This window comes from Pleurodeles waltl, chromosome 4_2, assembly GCF_031143425.1.
Source record: "Pleurodeles waltl isolate 20211129_DDA chromosome 4_2, aPleWal1.hap1.20221129, whole genome shotgun sequence".
Taxonomy (NCBI): Eukaryota; Metazoa; Chordata; class Amphibia; order Caudata; family Salamandridae; genus Pleurodeles; species Pleurodeles waltl.
The window spans coordinates 90,129,645-90,150,524 of record NC_090443.1 but is presented as its reverse complement, the minus strand read 5'-3'; the positions used below and the strand labels follow the sequence as shown (position 1 = coordinate 90,150,524).

At 51.9% G+C, this 20,880-nt stretch overlaps 1 protein-coding gene across 5 annotated transcripts in view; it reads left to right on the top strand.

Annotated features, from left to right (window-relative positions):
• ARHGAP9 (Rho GTPase activating protein 9) overlaps window positions 1–20,880 on the top strand; it is a 956,751-nt gene that overhangs the window by 698,834 nt on the left and 237,037 nt on the right. The window lies entirely within an intron of this gene.

Below are 20,880 nucleotides of genomic sequence, written 5' to 3'. Positions count from 1 at the left end.
ATTCTACATGAGGAGGTGCCCAAGAGCTCAGTAGTGCGGCAGAGATTCTATTCAAGTATATGAGGGAGCAGCGACCTTCCACGTTGATCCATCCCCTGGTATGGGTAGTTTCTTTTGCCCCCTTGAACATATCCAAAGTGGAAATGTTACAATGACTATCTAACATAGCATTAAAGTCCCCTGATAAGACTATGTTAAAGTTCCCACCTTCTGAAGAGGATGCTTTAATGTGGTTATCTATAAAATCAAAGAGCTGAACAAAATTTGGATTAGCACTTACAGGAAAAATGTCATTATAAAAATTAATAACAAACAGTTTAAATTTAACATTCCATGTCAACAGGAATGCTTGAAATAAATCGGTCAGTAGTAATAGCCTACACAGAGCTCTCCAATGTTGTTTTAAAGTAAGTAGTCAACTTTTTACACTCCGTCCCACTGGTGAAGAGGTGGCAAGTGTGGTAAAACATACATAACCACCACAAAACACCTTATCAAATGCCCATGTTTCTTGGAAAATAACTATGTGATGTAATTTACCATATTCTAGCCAACTATCAATTTCAAATTTCCAGCTGTCCCTGCGATATTCAAATTTAAAGTTCTTATCTCTCTGAGCCCCCTATTTAGATTGGACAGACTCCATGGGCTTGGGACTAGAAGTGCAAATTGGAGAAGTGGCATTTGTCAAGGGGTTTATGCATGCTCGGCCATCTACTTTACTGTTGGTTAACTGAGGAGTTACTGTTCGTTGTTCCTTAACAGTATTAGCAATCCCCTCTACAGTAGGGTGCCCAAGTCAATCCTGCTCCTGTATCCCTGAAAGAACTAGGGCCCGGATTTATACTTTTTGGTGCAAAACTGCACCAACTCAGTTTTGCACCAAAAAGTTTAGCACCGGCTTGCACCATTTCTGTGCACCAGCCGAGCACCATATTTATGGAGTGGTGCAAGATGGTGAAAAGGGTAGGCTAGAGGCAAAAAAAATGACTTTAGTCGGGTTGGGCTGGCAGTATGGAAGAAGGGGTTTTTGCATCAAAAAATGACGTTAGGTAGGTTACAATAAATAAAATGGCTCTAACCTGCCTAGAGTCATTTTCTGAAGCAAAACCATCCATACCACATGGCTCCTGTCTTTGAAAAGACAGGAGTCATGCCCACCACCCCAATGGCCAGCACAAGGGACCAGGGTCCCCAGGGCATGGCCAATGCACCCAGTGTCATGTGGGGAGCCCATTTCAGGGCCCCCAATGGCACTTTAAAAAATAAAATAAAATACTTACCTGTACTTACCTGGGATGGGGTCCCCCATCCTCCGCTGTCCTTCTGGTGTGGGGTTCCCCGGGGCCTGGGGAGGGCACCTGTGCGCTTATTGCACTGTGTTCCACCATGGAAATAGGCCCACAGGTCACCTAAAGCCTGACCCAGGCGTTACATTTTTATTTTTACCCCACCTCCCTCCTGTGCACCACTTTTGCCTGGGAGTATAAATATGGCGTTAAGGCCATAGAGTCATTTTTTGCATGGGAATGCCTACCTTGCATCTCATTAAGGCAAGGTAGGTTTCCACTTCCAAAAAATGACTTTAACTCCATAAATTTGGCGCTAGATGTGTCTAGCACCAAAGTATAAATATGGAGTTAGTTTTGCAACGAATTAGAGTTTTAAAAAATGACGCTAATTCGGGGCAAACAGAGTATAAATATGCCCCTAGATATCTATTTTTAGTTGACTGTAGCGAACCCCCCCATTGGTAAGGGCCATTGTACCTGCTGCATGTGCCCAGGATGTCTGGACTATTATCCACCAACCCCCCACACTCCCACACCCCCACCTCCACTCAGGGCCCTGCAAAAGAAGCCCAGGGGTAAAGCTTTAATAGTTCCTAGGCCTGAAAAATATGTGGTTAGGGATCAGTAACAAGTCACCAACCACTTGTGGGTTTCTAAAGTTCACAATGATGCAGTCACCCTCCAGTACTTCAAGTTCAGGTTCCAACCAGCCACCTCTACATACAAATGAAATGATACCAAACACCCACAGCCTATATTGGTATATTTATGCAGCCAGTGGGACACCTTATTCATCAGCTATTATATAGCCTCATGGGTGTTACTAGTGATCCTAGGTATTTAGCTAAAATGAAAACATAGGGAGAGGCTGTGGGGGTAAATGGCAAATTGAAATATCTTACTGCTTATCAAGTTTGCTGGAATAGTTGTGTGTGGGATGGAGCCTGCCAAACTGTTGCCAAAATCCCCAAAAAGAGGGGGTGACCATTGGTGGTTGTATATTGTTAGAAATGGGGTCTCTAGTTGGCAGTCGGTTTGAACCCTGCCAAAGCAGGGACCCTCACTCTAGTCAGGATAAGGGAGATACCCGCTCAGATAACCCCTGCTCACCCCCTTGGTAGCTTGGCACGAGCAGTCAGGCTTATCTCAGAAGCGATGTGTAAAGCATTTGCACATAACACACAGTAATAAGGGAAAACACTACAAAAGGACACCATACCAGTTTTAGAAAAATAGCCAATATTTATCTGTATAAAACAAGACCAAAACGATAAAAATTCAACATACAGGGGGTGATTTTAACCCTGGCGGTCGGTGATAAAGCGGCGGCCAACCCGCCAACAGGCCGGCGGTCCAAACAATGGAATTCTGACCCTGGCGGGAACCGCCAACACAGCCCGCCACATTAACACTCCGACCGCCACGGCGGGACCGACAAACAGCGCGGCGGTCACCGCCAACAGCCAGGCGGCAGACAATGTACCGCCCACACTATCATGACCGGCCAATCCGCCACCTTTTCCAGGGCGGGAGCACCGCCGATAAAAACACGGCAGAAACAGACTACGAACGGGAAAACGCGCACCTGTACGCACTCCACGAGGAAGGAGGACAGCATGGAACCCGAATTAAACATCCTACCTGCTCTCGTCTACCTGCTCATCTACCACGAGTACGAACGCCGGCGCAGACCACAACGGTGAGTACTGCACCTACGACACAGGGGAGGACGAAAGGTTACGGGCACACACATACGCGATACACCCACCCCCCCAAACCATGTACACACCAATGCAGAGCAACAAGTCACAGTGAAACCACCCAAACCCCTGTAAAGAAAACAAGGACATAATTAAATAGTGACTCGAAATTTATGGGAAATAAAAACCACTGATAAGTCACGGTCAAATAGCAATAACAAATCAAAAATCCAAATTCAATATCCAGTGCATACGAAAAACCGAGGCAATAAGTCCTGCACATCTAACGAGATTCAAAGTGTCCGTGGGCCAAAGTGTAGCAACACAAGGGCAAAGCCCACACAGGAGACCTGAGTCCTTTGGAGAGAAACTGCAGGGGCATCTGATGAAAAAACTACAGGCACCTCAGGGGGAAGGGAAGGGGGGGGCACCACAGCCACATGATTCCACGACGCCAGATCCACGAAGGGGCCACCATGCCCACTCGGCCATCCTGGGGAGTGCAAAGCCACAGTCTCTCAAGTCTCTACAGTGGGTGGGTTGCCCACTGATCAATCCAGGGGAGTGCAAAGCCACAGTCTCTCAAGTCTCTACAGTGAGTGGGTTGCCCACTGATCAATCCTGGGGAGTGCAAAGCCACAGTCCATCAGGTGGATTACAGTCTCCACTGGTCAAGGAGGAGGCATGGTGGGCACAGTGAACCGTTAACAGTGCTTGACAGGAAGGGCCCAGCGGAGCGGTGCTTGAGACGGCGGTGCCCAGCGGAGCGGTGCTTGACAGGAAGGGCCCAGCGGAGCGGTGCTTGAGATGGCGGGGCCCAGCGGAGCGGTGCTTGAGACGGCGGGGCCCAGCGGAGCGGTGCTTGACAGGAAGGGCCCAGCGGAGCGGTGCTTGAGACGGCGGTGCCCAGCGGAGCGGTGCTTGAGATGAAGGGCCCAGCTGAGCGGTGCTTGAGACGGCGGGGCCCAACGGAGCGGTGCTTGACAGGAAGGGCCCAGCGGAGCGGTGCTTGACAGAAGGGCCCAGCGGAGCAGTGCTTGAGACGGTGGTGCCCAGCGGAGCGGTGCTTGAGATGGCGGGGCCCAGCGGAGCGGTGCTTGAGACGGCGGGGCCCAGCGGAGCGTTGCTTGACAGGAAGGGCCCAGCGGAGCATTGCTTGACAGGAAGGGCCCAGCGGAGCGGTGCTTGAGATGAAGGGCCCAGCGGAGCGGTGCTTGAGATGGCGGGGCCCAGCGGAGCGGTGCTTGACAGGAAGGGCCCAGCGGAGCGGTGCTTGAGACGGCGGGGCCCAGCGGAGCAGTGCTTGACAGGAAGGGCCCAGCGGAGCGGTGCTTGAGATGGCGGGGCACAGCGGAGCGGTGCTTGAGACGGCGGGGCCCAGCGGAGCAGTGCTTGACAGGAAGGGCCCAGCGGAGCGGTGCTTGACAGGAAGGGCCCAGCGGAGCGGTGCTTGACAGGAAGGGCCCAGCGGAGCGGTGCTTGAGACGGCGGTGCCCAGCGGAGCGGTGCTTGAGATGAAGGGCCCAGCGGAGCGGTGCTTGAGATGGCGGGGCCCAGCGGAGCGGTGCTTGACAGGAAGGGCCCAGCGGAGCGGTGCTTGAGACGGCGGGGCCCAGCGGAGCGGTGCTTGACAGGAAGGGCCCAGCGGAGCGGTGCTTGAGATGGCGGGGCCCAGCGGAGCGGTGCTTGAGACGGCGGGGCCCAGCGGAGCGGTGCTTGACAGGAAGGGCCCAGCAGAGCGGTGCTTGACAGGAAGGGCCCAGCAGAGCGGTGCTTGAGACGGCGTTGCCCAGCGGAGCGGTGCTTGAGATGAAGGGCCCAGCGGAGCGGTGCTTGAGACGGCGGGGCCCAGCGGAGCGGTGCTTGACAGGAAGGGCCCAGCGGAGCGGTGCTTGAGACGGCGGTGCCCAGCGGAGCGGTGCTTGAGATGAAGGGCCCAGCGGAGCGGTGCTTGAGATGGCGGGGCCCAGCGGAGCGGTGCTTGGGATGGCGGTGCCCAGCGGAGCGGTGCTCTTCTGCACGGCGGGGCGCTGTTCAGCGGTGCTCTTCTGCACGGCGGGGCCCTGTTCAGCGGTGCTCTTCTGCACGGCGGGGCCCTCTTCAGCGGTGCTCTTCTGCACGGCGGGGCCCTGTTCAGCGGTGCTCTTCTGCACGGCGGGGCCCTGTTCAGCGGTGCTCATCTGCACGGCGGGGCCCTGTTCAGCGGTGCTCTTCTGCACGGCGTGGCCCTGTTCAGCGGTGCTCTTCTGCACGGCGGGGCCCTGTTCAGCGGTGCTCTTCTGCACGGCGGGGCCCTGTTCAGCGGTGCTCTTCTGCACGGCGGGGCCCTCTTCAGCGGTGCTCTTCTGCACGGCGGGGCCCTGTTCAGCGGTGCTCTTCTGCACGGCGGGGCCCTGTTCAGCGGTGCTCTTCTGCACGGCAGGGCCCTGTTCAGCGGTGCTCTTCTGCACGGCGGGGCCCTCTTCAGCGGTGCTCGTCCAGTAGGTCAAGGGAGCCAGACCTGGCCTGGACTCCCTGCTCAGTCGCCCTCCGACCGTGCTGTTGCTGGACCCTTCGGTGACGGAGTCCTGGGCCCTTTGGTGTCCTTCCTAACACCCGGGATGGGGCTTGTGGGCCCCTCCTGCTCCGCGCTCCTGCTGGCTGACTTTTCCGCCCTGCTGCCCTTTCGCTCCTTAGATGGGGCTCTCGGGCCCTTGCCTCCCCTAGATGTTGTGGCTGGTGAAGTGGGCGAACTTGGCTCCTTGGGAGCAGCCGTGTCAGTCCTCTCACGGCGGCCCTTTAGCTTCCTGGTCTTCTTGCCTGGTGGGGGGCTGGCTGTCCCCTTGCTGCTGATTGAAGTGTCACTGCTGGCAAAGGGTGGGCTCCAGAACCCATGCACCACAGTGACACTCGAAGCAGGGCTGGTGGTGGCTGAGGTGCTCTTGGGACTCTTTGCAGATGGAGGGGGTGGGTCAGTGGAGGGAAAGAGGTCAAGATTAGCAAGGAAAACTTTCTTAGGACCAAGGTAAAAGGTAGGAGAAGTGGAGATGGAAGTGGAGGAAGAGGATGTGGTTGTAGGAGAGTCAGGTGTGCTGTCTTTGGGTGCAGGTGCATGTGCTGGAGGCTGTCGTGAGGTGGATGGCTGTTGGGTGGGTGTCTGCCTGCGTTTGTGTGTCTTGGAAGAGGGGGTGACAGACACAGTGGGAGAGGACACAGGGGACGTGTAAATGGTAGTGGGGGTGGTGACTGCACGTGTGCGGACTGGACTGGAGGGTGTGCTGGTGATGGAAGCACTGGCTGATGGTGGTGTGCATGCAGGTGTGAGTGTAGACGTCACAGGGAGGGAGGAGGGAGACGAGGAGGAAGGGGACACAGAGGTGGTAGTGACTGTTGGAATGTCTGCATCTGGGTGTTGCTTGCGTGAATGCTTGTGGGTTCTGTGGTGCTTGTGTCTGGATGAGCTGCCCTTGGGTGTTGAGGTGTGTGCAGGCTGGTCTGATGGTGTGGATGGGATAGGCTGAGGAACAGGAGACAGAGACAGGCTGGAGGCAGTCAGAAGAGGGAGGCTGGAGACAGGGACAATGGCTGCCGTCAGTGCTGAGGCCAGAGCATTGAACGATCGTTGATGGGCAGCCTGACCCGAATGAATGCCCTCCAGGTAGGCATTGCTCCGATGCACCTCCCTTTCTACCCCCTGGATGGCATTCAAAAGGGTAGTCTGCCCAACAATGATGGTCCGCAGGAGGTCAATGACCTCCTCACTGAGGGCAGCAGGGGTAACAGGGGCAGGGGCTGAGGTGCCTGGGGCGAAGGAGACGCCCGCCATCCTGGGCGAGCGGGCACGGAGCGTAGGCTGAGGGGCTGCTGGGAGGGCGGGGCTGGTGCGCTGGGTGGCGGCTGTACCTGTAGAGGCGGGGGGCCCGGATGTTGCCGCCACCGCTAGGGAGCTCCCATCCGAGGACGTGTCGCTGTCGCTGGTGTCACCACCGGTCCCCGTTGTGGTGCTCCCCTCGCCCTTCGGATCACTGGTGCCCTCGGTGTCTGTTCCTGGTCCCACGGGGCCTTGTGACTTGCAGCTCCCTCGTGCTCCGATGCCAATTCTCCTCCGCCTGATGATGCTAATGCACAGATGCACAAGAAGACGAAGAAGAAGGGTGGGGGGAGACAAACGAAGACCAGGTTGAGTGCATGCAATGTCAACACCGTTGGCGGAGAGGACAGACACAGGAGCCTCATGCACTAAGCCGCGCATTCGGGGTACACTACTCACTACTTCTGACTAGGACAACAGGTCTAGAGACGACAAAGGCGCACATGTGTGATGCTGGACCATCGATAGCTGTACTTGTCACCCTACAGAGGTGGGGGCCGGGAGCACAGGGCCTTGCCTAAAGGAGAGGACTACACTACAGAAAGCGCCCTGGCCTAATGTCACCCCCAACCCTCCTCCCCCACCCAGACGCCTCCACTGCGCAGAGAGATAGCAGAATGTGCTGATACTCACCCCCTTGTGTCTGCTGTGATGTCCTCAAGCGCCCATCCAAATCAGGGTAGGCCACCGCCAGGATCCGGGACATCAGGGGGGTCAGGGTACGACTGGCACCCCTCCTAGGTTGGGAGGCCATCCCCAGCAGTGACTCGGCGGTCTTCCTGGTCCCACGGCGGATGTCCTCCCACCTCTTGCGGCAGTGGGTGCCCCGTCTGACGTGGACCCGCAGGGCTCGGACTTCCTTGGCGATGGCACGCCATATGTCCACTTTCTGATGGGCGCTGACCTATTTGACATGTACAGGGTGGGAAGGAGAAATCATCATATTCCTGCATGTTAGATGCAATTGGCCCCCCCTCCCCAACCTTGCCATATGGCACATGCTCTCATCTGTCGTGCGTTGCACTCCTCATTCGCCCCCCACCCCACCAACTTAGCATCCACCCCACTCCACACAGGCATAGCCCATTCAATGTGCACCCAGTGTACTTACCTGTTGGTCTGGAGGACCGTAGAGTAACGCATACTGGGGGAGGACTCCGTCCACGAGCTTCTCCAACTCTTCGGAACTGAAGGCGGGGGCCCTTTCCCCAGTCGCAGCAGCCATTGTCACTTCCAGACCGAGGTCACAGCAGCACTTGCAGTATAGGTCCTCTCCTGTAGAAGATCAGGTCTCGAGTGATTAAGCAGATAGAAAATGGCGGTCACGCCCGCGGCGGTGCGTACCGCGACCGCCGGCGCACCTCATTATTGGCTCCTGAAACCCATAGGCTTCAATGTTAGCCAATGCGGCTTCGTATAGCGGTCTTTGACCGCCTACCGCCACGGTGTGCCTCGCCAGCGCATTGACCTCACATCCCATTGTCCCACTTCACAGGTCAGGCAGCCGCCATTTCAAGGGCCCACATGGCATTATTTGTACTGCGTCACACAGGCCTAGGCCTTGCATTGCCACACATACACGCCTTTCAATACATAGATAATCGTGTGCTATGTATGCAGTGGTGAACGTACCTGTGACTTGCTTGACTCTGTGCTCCATGTTGTCCTTCCTAGGCACCGTCCGCTGGGACTTGCGAGGAGAAGGATGAATCCTCGCGTGTACCGACTGCTGGTGGACCTGTCAACAATGGAAGAACGCCACATCATACTACGATACCGACTTGACCGAGCCACTATACATGAACTGTGTGCCCAGCTGGAGCCAGCCCTGATGTCCCCCATCCGCCAATCCACAGGAATTCCCCCTCTAGTGCAGGTTCTGTCAGTCCTCCATTTTCTGGCAAGTGGCTCATTCCAGACAACAGTGGCCATGTCATCTGGAATGTCTCAGCCTATGTTTTCAAAAATCTTGTCTAGAGTGTTGTCTGCCCTGACGGAACACATGCGGCGCTACATTGTTTTCCCTGAGGAGGTAGATTTGGCCACTGTGAAGGGTGATTTTTATGCCCTTGGACATATCCCCAACATAATTGGTGCCATTGATGGGACCCATGTGGCTTTAGTACCCCCAAAAGACGATGAGCAGGTGTACAGAAACAGGAAAAGTTACCATTCGATGAACGTTCAGGTGGTCTGTTTGGCTGACCAGTACATCTCCCATGTGAATGCCATGTTCCCTGGGTCAGTGCATGACGCGTATGTGATGCAAAATAGCAGCATCCCTTATGTGATGGAACAGCTACAGAGACAACGTGTGTGGCTAATTGGTGACTCTGGTTACCCCAACCTGCCTTGGCTATTGACCCCAGTGAGGAATCCCCGGACCAGGGCAGAGGAACGGTACAATGAGGCCCATGGGCGAACTAGGAGGATCATTGAAAGAACCTTTGGCCTCCTGAAGGCCAGGTTTAGGTGCCTACATATGACAGGGGGATCCATGATGTACTCACCAAAGAAGGTGTGCCAGATCATCGTGGCCTGCTGTATGCTTCACAATCTGGCATTGCGACGTCAGGTGCCCTTCCTGCAGGAGGATGGTCCAGATGGTGGGGTTGAAGCAGCTGTGGAGCCTGCGGAGAGTGAAGAGGAGGAAGACGAAGAGGACGACCCAGACAACAGGGACAGAGTTATCCAACAGTATTTTCAGTAGCACAGAGGTAAGAATCACCCACGCCTTTTAACATTTACTGAATGCCCCCTGCATCTTTACTTTGTGTATTTCCCCCCAGTTCTTTTAAACTGAAGTTTACTTTTCCCTTCCCTTTTCAGTGCTGTATGACCCACTGCGTGACTTCTGCTTGGTTAGCCCATGGACTAATGCTTATTGACATCGGTATGTTGTCCACACATAAATAACAGAACATTATTGATAAGTAATGTGTTATACATTTGTAATTAATACAGGCTGACTCCAGAATGATTTATGTGCAATGAGTGATTTATTTTTAGTGCTATATATTGGTACATGATATTAAAACGGTGATGGGTGAGGGTGGAGTTATGTCCATGGCAGAGTCCAGTTCTCGGTCGCACAGGTGCATTGTTCATATGGCTGTGGAAGGATGGAGCTGGGGCAGTTCAAGGTTGGACAGGGTGACACTGTGGGACAGTGGAATGACATCCGGGGGGATATTAGGCTGGCGGGGGTCTTGGCATCCTACTCTGTCTTCCTTTGAGATCTCAGGTTCCTCTTGCGGGGTGGTTGTTCTTCAGCAGGAGGTGGGGTTCTGGTGGCCCGTCGTTCTGTGGGGGCCTCCTGACCACTAGCGCCAGCGGAGGTGGTAGGCTGTTCCTGGCTAGTGACAGGGGCCCTTTGCGGTGCCACATGGTCCCGCAATGTGGTTTCTATCCGGTTGAGGGCCTGGACTATGGTCCCCATAGCGGTAGCGATGTCCCGGAGTTCATTGCTGAACCCCATGTACCGTTCCTCCTGCTGTGCCTGGATCTCGGTGAACCTGGCCAGTACCGTCGCCATCGTCTCCTGGGAGTGATGGTATGCTCCCATGATGGTGGTGAGGGCCTCTTGGAGAGTCGGTTCCCTGGGCCTGTCCTCCCCCCCCTGTCGCACAGCAGCCCTCCCAGTTGCCCTGTTTCCCCGGGCCTCTGTCCCCTGGACGGTGTGCCCACTACCACTGCCCCAGGTCCCTGTTGTTGTTGGGGTGTTGGGTCAGCCTGGGTGCCCTGTAGTGGCGGACACACCGCTGATTGATGCGTCCGTGAGACAGAGGCATGGGCCCGCTGGGTGGGAGCTGTGCTGGTGTTCCCAGAGGGGTTTGGGTCTGCTGTGGCCTGTGTCTGTGTGTGGGGAACCGACTGTCCAGAGGTCCCCGATGGTCCGGGCTGGTCGTCAGGTTCTAGGTCGACAGAGCTGCTGTCCTCGCTGGGGGCCTGTTCTGGGGGTGGGATGGACATCTCTGGACCCTCCGTGGCAGTGTGTTGGCGTTCGGGCCCTGCAGGGGTGAAGGAGTATGGTTATTGTTTCTGTGTGTGCCATGGCGTGCATTTTGAGTGCCCTTGTCCCCCAGTGCTGGCATTCCCTTGTGGGAGGTGTTGTGAGGGTTTGGGGGGGGTGTATGGGTATGTGCAATGGTCATGCTTTGGTGGTGGCTGTCTATGGTTTGTGTTGGCATTCAGGGGTTGGTGTTGTTTAGGGTGGGTTGTGCTGGTGAGACATTGGCAGGGAGGTTATGTGCTGGGGGTGATATTGGGGGTGAGGGGGGGGTTGGCATGCTGGTGGTTGGGGGGGGTGAAGTAGTTGAGATTCGACTTACCAGAGTCCATTCCTCCGTGTACTCCAGCGAGGCCATCAGGATGCAGGATGTTTACCACCTCTTGCTCCCATGCTGTGAATTGGGGTGGGGTGGGTGGGGGTCCCCCGCCAGTCTTCTGCACAGCAATGTTGTGCCTGGAGATCATCGAGCGCACCTTCCCCCGTAGGTCGTTCCATCGCTTTCTGATATCTTCCCGATTTCTGGGATGCTGTCCCACAGCGTTGACCCTGTCTACGATCCTTTGCCATAGCTCAGCCTTCCTTGCTACGGTGGTGTGCTGCACCTGTGTGCCGAAGAGCTGGGGCTCAACCCTCATGATTTCCTCCACCATGACCCGGAGTTCTTGGTCCGAAAACCTTGGGTGTCTTTGGGGTGCCATGGGGTGGTGTGGATGAGGTGTGGGGTGGTGTTTGTGGTGATGTGCGTGGTGATATGTGGTGATGTGTGCGTAGATGTGGTGTGGGTGATGAAGTTGGGTTCCTGTGTGTGTTGGGGTTTTCTATTGCTGTGCTCGCTATCTCTATCTCTCTCGCTCTCGCCTTCGCTCCGATTTCCAACTAGTGGGGGTTTGTGGGTGATGTGGGTGTGTGTTTTATAGTTGATTGGATGTGTGGGAGCGTTGTTTGTATGTGTCTCAGGTGTGCGTATTTCAAAATGTCCAATGTGGCAGTGTTTTGGAGCTGGGTGTGTATTTTGACCGCGGCGGTGTGTACCGCCAATGGAATACCGCGGTTGAAAGACCGCCGCGTGGATTCGTGGGTCAGAATGGCATGGGCGTGTTTGTGTTGGCGTGACGGTGGAGGTTTGGTCATCTCCAGTTTTCCGCGGCCCGCTGATGTGGCGGCCTTCCTTGGATGTCGGATTTTTGGCGGTTTCACAGTTGGTGGTCAGAATGACCGTGGCGGTCTTCCGCGGCCGCGGCGGTAGAATGGCGGACTTCTGACCGGCGGTAAGGGCCTTTTACCGCCGAGGTCAGAATGACCCCCACAGTGTTAAAGATATGAATTTTGCATGATTTACTCAAAAATATAGTTCCTTGAAGTCGATAGCTCCACCTGGGGCTCTCACGGTGTTGTGATCAACAAAATCAACAGTTCAGGCCGGCATGGGCGTTGCGGGCCAGCTTCTGTGTTGCAAACAGTACCTTTGGAATTTCAGGGCTTCGTGATCCTCTTAGTGAGCTCCAGAGAGCGGCGTCGCTGGCGTCGTGGTGTCCGTTCCGGAGTCGTCGGCCCTTGAAGTCACACGTGTTTCAGATCGAGCTCCGTGCTGATGAAGTCAGGAGCGCTGGCGTGGATGGCGTTGGGGCTGCGGTGCGAAGCGGGACAATGCAATTTGGGGTGCCCACAGGTCACGGTGCAGGCAACGGCTTGGTGACGGCATCCAGCGGCGTCGGTGAGACCAGGGCTGCGGTGTGAAGCGGGGCAGTGCGATGTGCTGTGTCACCAGGTCACGGTGCAGGCAGCAGCGTCGTTGTTGTTGATGCGCTGTCGTTGGTAGGCCCAAGACAGCAGTGTGAGATGGGACGGTGTTTTGTGACCCTCACGAGCGGTGTCCACAGGCCAAGGCATAGGCAAGGATGCCTGGTGATGACACTGGAGTTGATGGTGCTGGCGTCGGTTGACAAGGGTTTGCGGTGTTGGTGGGATGGTGCTTTGTGTACCTCACGAGCGCTGTCTACAGGCCCCGGGGCAGGCAGCGGTGCCGATGTCAGCAGGAGCATCGTCGTCGGGAATGCCCAGGCTGTGGTGTGAGCAGGCGATGCTGAAGTGCGGGGCTTACAGGTTGAGGTGCGAGCAGCGGCTCGGTGAAGTCATCGGATGATGGCATCAGTGGGACCAGGGTCGCGGTGCAAAGCGGGGAAGAGCGGCTCCGTGCGGCTTCAGCAGGTCATGGTGCAGGCCAGCGGCATCGTTGACGGCGTCACTGTGGTTTTTCTCCTTGAACAGGACAAAACACACAGTGCTCAGTGCAGTAGGAAGAGGAAACTGAAGACTTTGATATCCCTGAGACTTCCAATAGGAGGCAAGCTCTACTCCAAGCCCTTGGAGAACTTTCTCAAGCAGGACACACAGCAAAATTCACCCTTTGCACTCTTTTCAGGCAGAAGCAGCAACTGCAGGCCAGTCCAGCAAAGCAACACAGCAAGGGGACAGTACTCCTCCTACAGCTCTTCAGCTGTTCTGCTGGGCAGAGGTTCCTCTTGATTCCAGAAAGATTCTAAAAGTCTGGGGTTTGGAGTATTTTTCTTATACCCCTTTCTGCCTTTGAAGTTGGCAAACTTCAAAGCAAAGTCTCAAGTGTTTGTGAGATCGTCCTTGTCCAGGCCAGGCCCCAGACACACACCAGGGGGTTCAAGACTGCATTGTTTGAGGGCAGGCACAGCCCTTTCAGGTGTGAACGACCACTCCTCCCTCCCCTCTAGCTCAGATGGCTCATCAGGATATGCAGGCTACACCCCTGCCCCCTTTGTGTCACCGTCTAGAGAGAGGTGCAAAATAGCCCAATTGCCAAACTGACCTAGATAGACAATCCACAAACAGGCAGAGTCACAGAATGGTTTGAGCAAGAAAACGCCCACTTTCTAAAAGTGGCATTTTCAAACAGACAATTTAAAAACCAACTTCACTAAAGGATGTATTTGTAAACTGTGATTTCAGAGACTCTAAACTCCAAATTTTTATCTGCTCTCAAAGGGAACCTGCACTTTAAGGATATTTAAAGGCAACCCCCATGTTAACCTATGAAAGGGCTAGGCCTTGCACAGTGAAAAACAAATTTGTCAGTATTTTACCATTAGGACATATAAAACACACTAGTAGATGTCCTACCTTAAACATACACTGCACCGTGCCCCTGGGGCTACCTAGGGCCTACCTTAGGGGTGCCTGACATGTACTAAAAGGGAAGGTTTAAGCCTGGCAAGTGGGTACACTTGCCAAGTCGAATTGGCAGTTTAAAACTGCACACACAGACACTTATCTGGCAGGTCTGAGCCATGTTTACAAGGCTACTAATGTGGGTGGCACAACCAGTGCTGCAGGCTTACTAATAGCATTTGATTTACAGGCCCTGGGCACCTCTAGTGCACTTTACCTGGGACTTACCAGTAAATCAGATATGCCAATCATGGATAACCCAATCAACAGTACAATTTACACAGAGAGCATATGCACTTTAGCACTGTTTTAGCAGTGATAAAGTGTCCAGAATCCAAAAGCCAACAAAAACTGGTCATAAAAATTAGGAGGAAGGAGGCAGAAAGACTGGGGATGACCCTGCAAAAAGGGCCAGGTGCAACATATACAAACAAGTCTTAGCTATCACAAGAATTCCACTCACATGGTTGAGAGTCACATTTGAGTTGGGGACCTTGAAACTCTTGCTGTTTTTTGCCTGACCTCATGGTTAATGGATGAAGCCGAGGTTACCATTTTAAACTAACATACACCAGAGGCTTCAGCACTGTTGTCGCTCACCCCCCTGCGCATAGTTTTGAGAACAGAAGCAATTCAATTTTCTTCAGACAAGCGCGAGGTTGGAGACAAGACTTAAGGGTGGCTGTTAAATGGCTGGTGATCCCCGAAATAAATCAGACTTAAACTGCTCCATAGCAATATCACGAAGTTGGTGAAAAGTAGTTATTTTTACGACGGGGTACATCCTAGGGTAGAGCCTTTCCTTTTTTTGGCTGCAGGAGTTCGAGCCATTGGGGGTGAAGGGGTGACAAGAGTTGAAGTAATATTTGCCTCAAGAGCAGGTTCGCATAACGCAACCCCTTCATCAGCAGATGGTTTGTGGTTTGAAATCCATTCCGTCCTAGTAACGGTTGATAATTCTGTGGTGGTAACGTTGGTAGTTAGAGAGAGTCGCCAGTCACCTATCTGGGTCTCTTTTTTAATAAGCCCTACTGCTCAGGCGAAAAACCCCTCAAAAGTGCTGTTGCCAGATGGGGCATCGATGGCATTCACTTTGGGGAGTTCTAATTTATGTTTCCACATAGTCACTGATCTTCATCAAAATTAACACTCAAATGAAGGGGTTGATGTTGGGGGGGGGGAGTTAATACCTTAACCAGTACACGAATACAGACAACAATAAACAGAACTTCAAATAAATGTAGCATTTGCCCCCGGACGTGCATTTTTAACAAGCCAAAAACGAGAAGGGGCCACCACCTCAAAGAGGCCAAGTGAGATGTAGTCTGAAATAATCTGGTACAATCTGATCCCACACCTGACACTACCATCGGCAGAAAGTGCACTGATGACGCATTGGTGGTTGATTTCAGGCATAAATCAGAGTTAATGATTACTCCAAGGGGCAAGTCCCACTCATTCAGTGATCTGTAATGACCTGCCAAATTACACTAACAATATTGAATTAATATCAGGTAGAAAAGACTCACCTCCTTCCCTCTGCTGTGCTACCATTGCCTCCACCCAATATTTCAGGAGACCAAACTAGTGAAGGTAGAGAACACTGAGGAGGCGTAGTGTCCAAACTCCTGTATCAGGGTCCGCTTCTGGATCTCTCCATTACTCGTCACCAGGGTATAAGTTCGGGGTACACGTGGGTGGCTGGTGTCCATCCATTATTTTCACAGGGTGGACACCATCCATACTGCCTAGAAGTTTGTCCCCTCTGTAAAATGCTGAATTTGTCCCATTGTAATTTTCATACACCGGCGCACATTCACCAGTGCCTGCACGTTGTCTGTAGGCTGCAAAGGGGGCCTTTCCAATTCAAGATTCCAGCTGTGCCCATAACAAAGGCCAGACTTATGGGGCCATCAGGCCTCCTTTTGTTGGAATGTCCTTAGCTGGAAGCTATCTGGAGTCTCACACCTAGATGAAAATGCAGTGGAGGGGAAACAAAAGCACACAACCTGTCAGAACTTTACACGGAGGCGCACTTTTGTCTTAGTTCAGTTCCTTTATATAAGAGATATGCATGCACTGTAAGAATGTCAGATGTGTTGGTCTGTCCCAGTAATTACACAAAATAACAATGTAAATACTGCTATTTATTCTTTGGAGCTATTCATCAAAATGCAGGGTATCTGAGCACTTTACATCACACATGCTCATTATTTTGACAATAAATCATACAAGTTTGTACATCAATGTTCAGGATATCTTACAGAAGAGAGTGAGGGTTGCAAGGTGTAGGAGTCACATATCATCCTTCATCAGACTATGCAGCCAATTAAGCAGAACATATTTACTGTCCAGTTTCTCCTTGTTGCCTATTATTTGTGGCAGAGATTTTACAAAACATTATTTATGGGCTTTGTGGTGCAGAGCAGCGCAACAAGGCACTTTGTTGCTCTGTGCTCCGCTACAGAGCAAGGGCAGGAATGTGCCATACTTATTCAATACGGTGCATTCCTGTCCTTTCCCCCCTGCACTGGCGCCCTTTTGGCAGCCTAATGTCAATGCAGCCCCCTTGCACCATGGTGCAATGGTGCCTGCGTAGCATTCAGGATGGTTTTTGTATAGGAAGGAACACCCTCCTGCACAAAAACAATCCTGAGAGGCTTTTACCGCTTTCTATGTGTGCTGCAGCATGCAGCACTCATAGGAAGAGTTAAAAACCAGGAGAAATGAAGATATTTCTCCTCGCTGCACCTCTCCTGGGTAGGTTTAAGATTGTGGCACATTCCCAGTTTTACAAGTCCTTGTAAATCTGTAAATGGGTCAAAATCCATGGGAGTTGCGGGGGAACACCCACTGCTACGCCCATGGAACGCCTACCCAGGGAAGTGTAAAACAATGCAGCAATTTGCACTGCATTGCCTTACTCCATATTTTGGAAGCCATTCAAACCCATGCAAAGTGACTTTGCGTGGCTTCAAAAATATGACTTAGTGGTTTGTGCCATGCATGTGCCATGTTGCGAGGTGCAAGCACGGCGCAATCCACTCTTAGTATGCTCCAAAGCCTATAGGTGAGGTGCAGATTTTACATGAGAGTTGTGTCACTTTTCTGGCACACCCCAATGCAAAATTTATTTGGGGATTTACAATGCCACACAAATCCTATTTGTGTTGATTTGTTAAAAAAACAAAAAAACAAACGCAAGACAGCACTTCGCCCTGCGTTGTATTACCTTGCGTGAGGTAGGCGTTACATGCGCAGGCAACTTAAGCAATTTAATCTTCATGGAAAGGTGGTGCATATGGGCTGTTATGCCTGGTGGAGATAGTTTGTTCTGTCCTTGGGTAAAATAAGCTATACGCTGATAAAAGCCATCATTGTTTTAATGTTTAGCTTTCAAAAACGTGTCTTCTCTCTAAATCAGGAGTGTTTGCATGAATACTTGTAGTGCGCTCAAATGTACTTATGATAGACCTGCTAAACATAAGTGTGAGGTCTTAAGATCTGATGTCACTTCTTATGATGTCACTTCCTGTAAAGTTATGGGTTGTGATGCCACTTCCTGTTGTATCACTTTCTGCAATGCCACATACGATGTAACATGCCCTGATGTCACTTGAATAAAGCCTACCTTGGGCAGTTCCCCCACTTCTATTTTTGGGACTTGTGCCCTGCTCATCATGTAATCCAAAAGCTGATACCAGGCTTCCTATGCAGTCTGGTACACCGGGACAATCTGTTACAGTCTGGACCCTCTAACGCCTGATGCCTTTTTTAGGTATCCTCAAATACAGCCTCTGCCCCGAGCTGAGCCCACTACCTACTCCCATAGTGAGTCCTGCTGACCAGCCCTGCTGCATCCCCCTCCCGCCCCTCAACACCCACAATCCCTAGAGAAAAAGGGCACAGTAGCGTGATGGGCCAGAAGCTGCAAGGAGGAATAGGGGAGGCACACTTTGCGGATTTGCAAAATACATCAAGATGCTTTGAGGGCCCCTGAGTCTCCAGAACCTCTGAAGCCCTACATTGTGAGGGTACCTGTGGGGGGGGGGGGAGAGGGGAAGAGAATGCCTTGCCTGGCACCTTGCCCTGGACCACCAACACCGATTTTGTCCATCTGCTCCCAAATCCCATGACGCAAAGGTGGGTGGCCACGAGCATGCTGAGCACCTGTGTGGGTATGAAGCAGCAGGGGAGAGGTGTAGATGCCACTCTTCCAAGCAAATCTGGCAAGCAGTGTCTCTACTCTGTTAGGAAATGGCTTAAAGAAGTGGAAAAAGACGACACCTGAAGAGTGGATATTCAATAAGAAAAAAACAGTCTAGTTCTCAAAGAAACCTCTTCACATTCCAAACGTATGAGCATGCTAAGGAAGGAAGTGTAACATTTTCCTAACAGGAAAATATTGGTTAGGAAGATGTCAGGAAGAGAGAGGGACTCATAATGATACCTTTTGTGTGCCCCTGATGATTGGCTGTTTGAGGGCTCATTCATTCAGACAGTTGATTCAAAACTAATGATGTATGAGTTTTGCCCAATGGTAGACCACTCCAAATCAGTGCTGTTGCTATTCAAATGGTTGCAGTTGCTTGGAGAGACCTGGACTTTCAAGAGTGAAAGCCATCAACAGAAAGGTTAAACTCTATGAGAAAGATGCCCCAACAATTCTGATGTACAAATGTTCTTTGGAAGATTGGGAAGCACATAACAAGTGGTGTCTCCATTTCCTTAATTCAACATTACATATTAGGAGCGCAGACATATAGGAACTTTGATTGGACAGTGGATTCAGGCATCCAGTGATTAGGACGATGTAATCTGATTTACATCCACCTTCCAAAAAATAGTGAAGTAGTGTAAAGATCTATGCACTCTCCTGAAAGGATATGCCATTCACCCCTCCAAAGCATCAACAATGGTCATTGACACATCACTCTCCAGATAGGGAATGCATGTTATGAATCAAACTGGAAAGCGTGCCTGTGGTCAGAGAAGAAGAAGACTAACCATCTCAAAATTATGAAACTCAGAACATTCAAATTGTTGCTGAAGTCCCTCATTGCTGTGATCCATTGGAGGTCCAGGCTGATCAAAACATACAGCTCTAAGCTAAAGTTTTACATCAGGAATCAGTCTAGGGCAAAATCTCCCAATCTCTCCAAGGAAACTTAAATATTATGGGTGTTTAAAATCACTGATAGCCTAATACCCTTAATGCATGGACAAGATCACCTGCTGCTGCATGGACCGTATTTGCTGTAAAATTTATGGATCCAGTTTGTATACTTGGGAGAGGGCTGTCCAGGAAGATTATGGGGGTCATTCTGACCCCGGCCTGGCTGGAACCGCCAGAATACCGCTGTGCGGTCAAAAGACCGCCGCGGGTATTCTGGGTTTCCCGCTGGGCTGGCGGGCGACCGCCAGAAGGCCGCCCGCCAGCCCAGCGGGAAACACCCTTCCATGAGGATGCCGGCTCCGAATGGAGCCGGCGGAGTGGAAGGGGTGCGACGGGTGCAGTTGCACCCGTCGCGATTTTCAGTGTCTGCATGGCAGACACTGAAAATCTTTGTGGGGCCCCCAGGGGCCCCACGACACCCCATACCGCCATCCTGTTCCTGGCGGCCAAAACCGCCAGGAACAGGATGGCGGTATGGGGGTCAGAATCCCCATGGCGGCGCAGCAAGCTGCGCCGCCATGGAGGATTCCCCAGGGCAGCGGGAAACCGGCGGTACACCGCCGGTTTTCTGTTTCTGACTGCGGCTGTACCACCGCGGTCAGAAAGCCCAAGGGAGCACCGCCAGCCTGTTGGCGGTGCTCCCGCGGTCGTTGGCCCTGGCGGATTTTACCGCCAGGGTCAGAATGACCCCCTATATGTCCATGAGAATCAATATTAGGGAAGGTAAGTACCAAGTTGTTGTAGTCATCAGAGAAAATTAAAACACTTCAGAATATAACCATGTCTAGTGTGTCAGAAGCCACCTATTATTTAGGAAAGGGCTGGGAAAGCGTTTGCCATGTTGAAGATTTTTGGAGGAAATGGACCATATCTTTAAGAAAATATGTTATGATAAATAACTGCCACGGAGGCTCCTTTCTTCCGTGGATAATTAGAAAAGGAAAGTCTTGCGCACACTTCAAGCTCTTGAGGCTGAGTGTCCCATTAAGGACCGAGGACAGTTCGTTTCTTTTATTATCCTTTCCAATTTGCAAAATTGAACACTAAATCGGAGTGAAGCATTAAGACAATGGTACGCATTTTGCACCAATGGAGCATATGTCAATACAGAAGTTTTTTTAGATTGAGGCAGGGCACAACGTCATCATCCCTTCAGCCATCTGTATGTAGTAGTAAGGTCTCAATCTGATACCATCTTCTCAGTACGTCTCTTACAAAGTTTGCAGCGGGGCTTGTGCAGATTAGCACTTCGAAGGTTCAGAAATGTAAATAAAATTATTTGTACAAGACCTGTTTGATTTTGGTGAATCTAACTCCTCATTCATTAAAGACCTATGTACCTTTGGTCATGCAATATGTCAAACACAAAATAGACTTACCGTGCAGCTTTGGTTCACAGGTCATCTGTACGCAGTGTTTATGAATCTAAATACATAGCGATGTGCTTTCCCATAACATTTGAGACTATCTTTTTATTCTTAAAAGGTCATAAAGTTGCTTTGTTGCACATAGACATATACTCAACAGAAAGTCACTTTTACCAAATATTTCAACGTCCTGCCGAATCCATTTAGGTGCACTTTACATTTCGTTGAGATTTTTTTAATCACCACAGTGAATGAAAAGCAAGTGTATTTATTTGTTTACTGTAA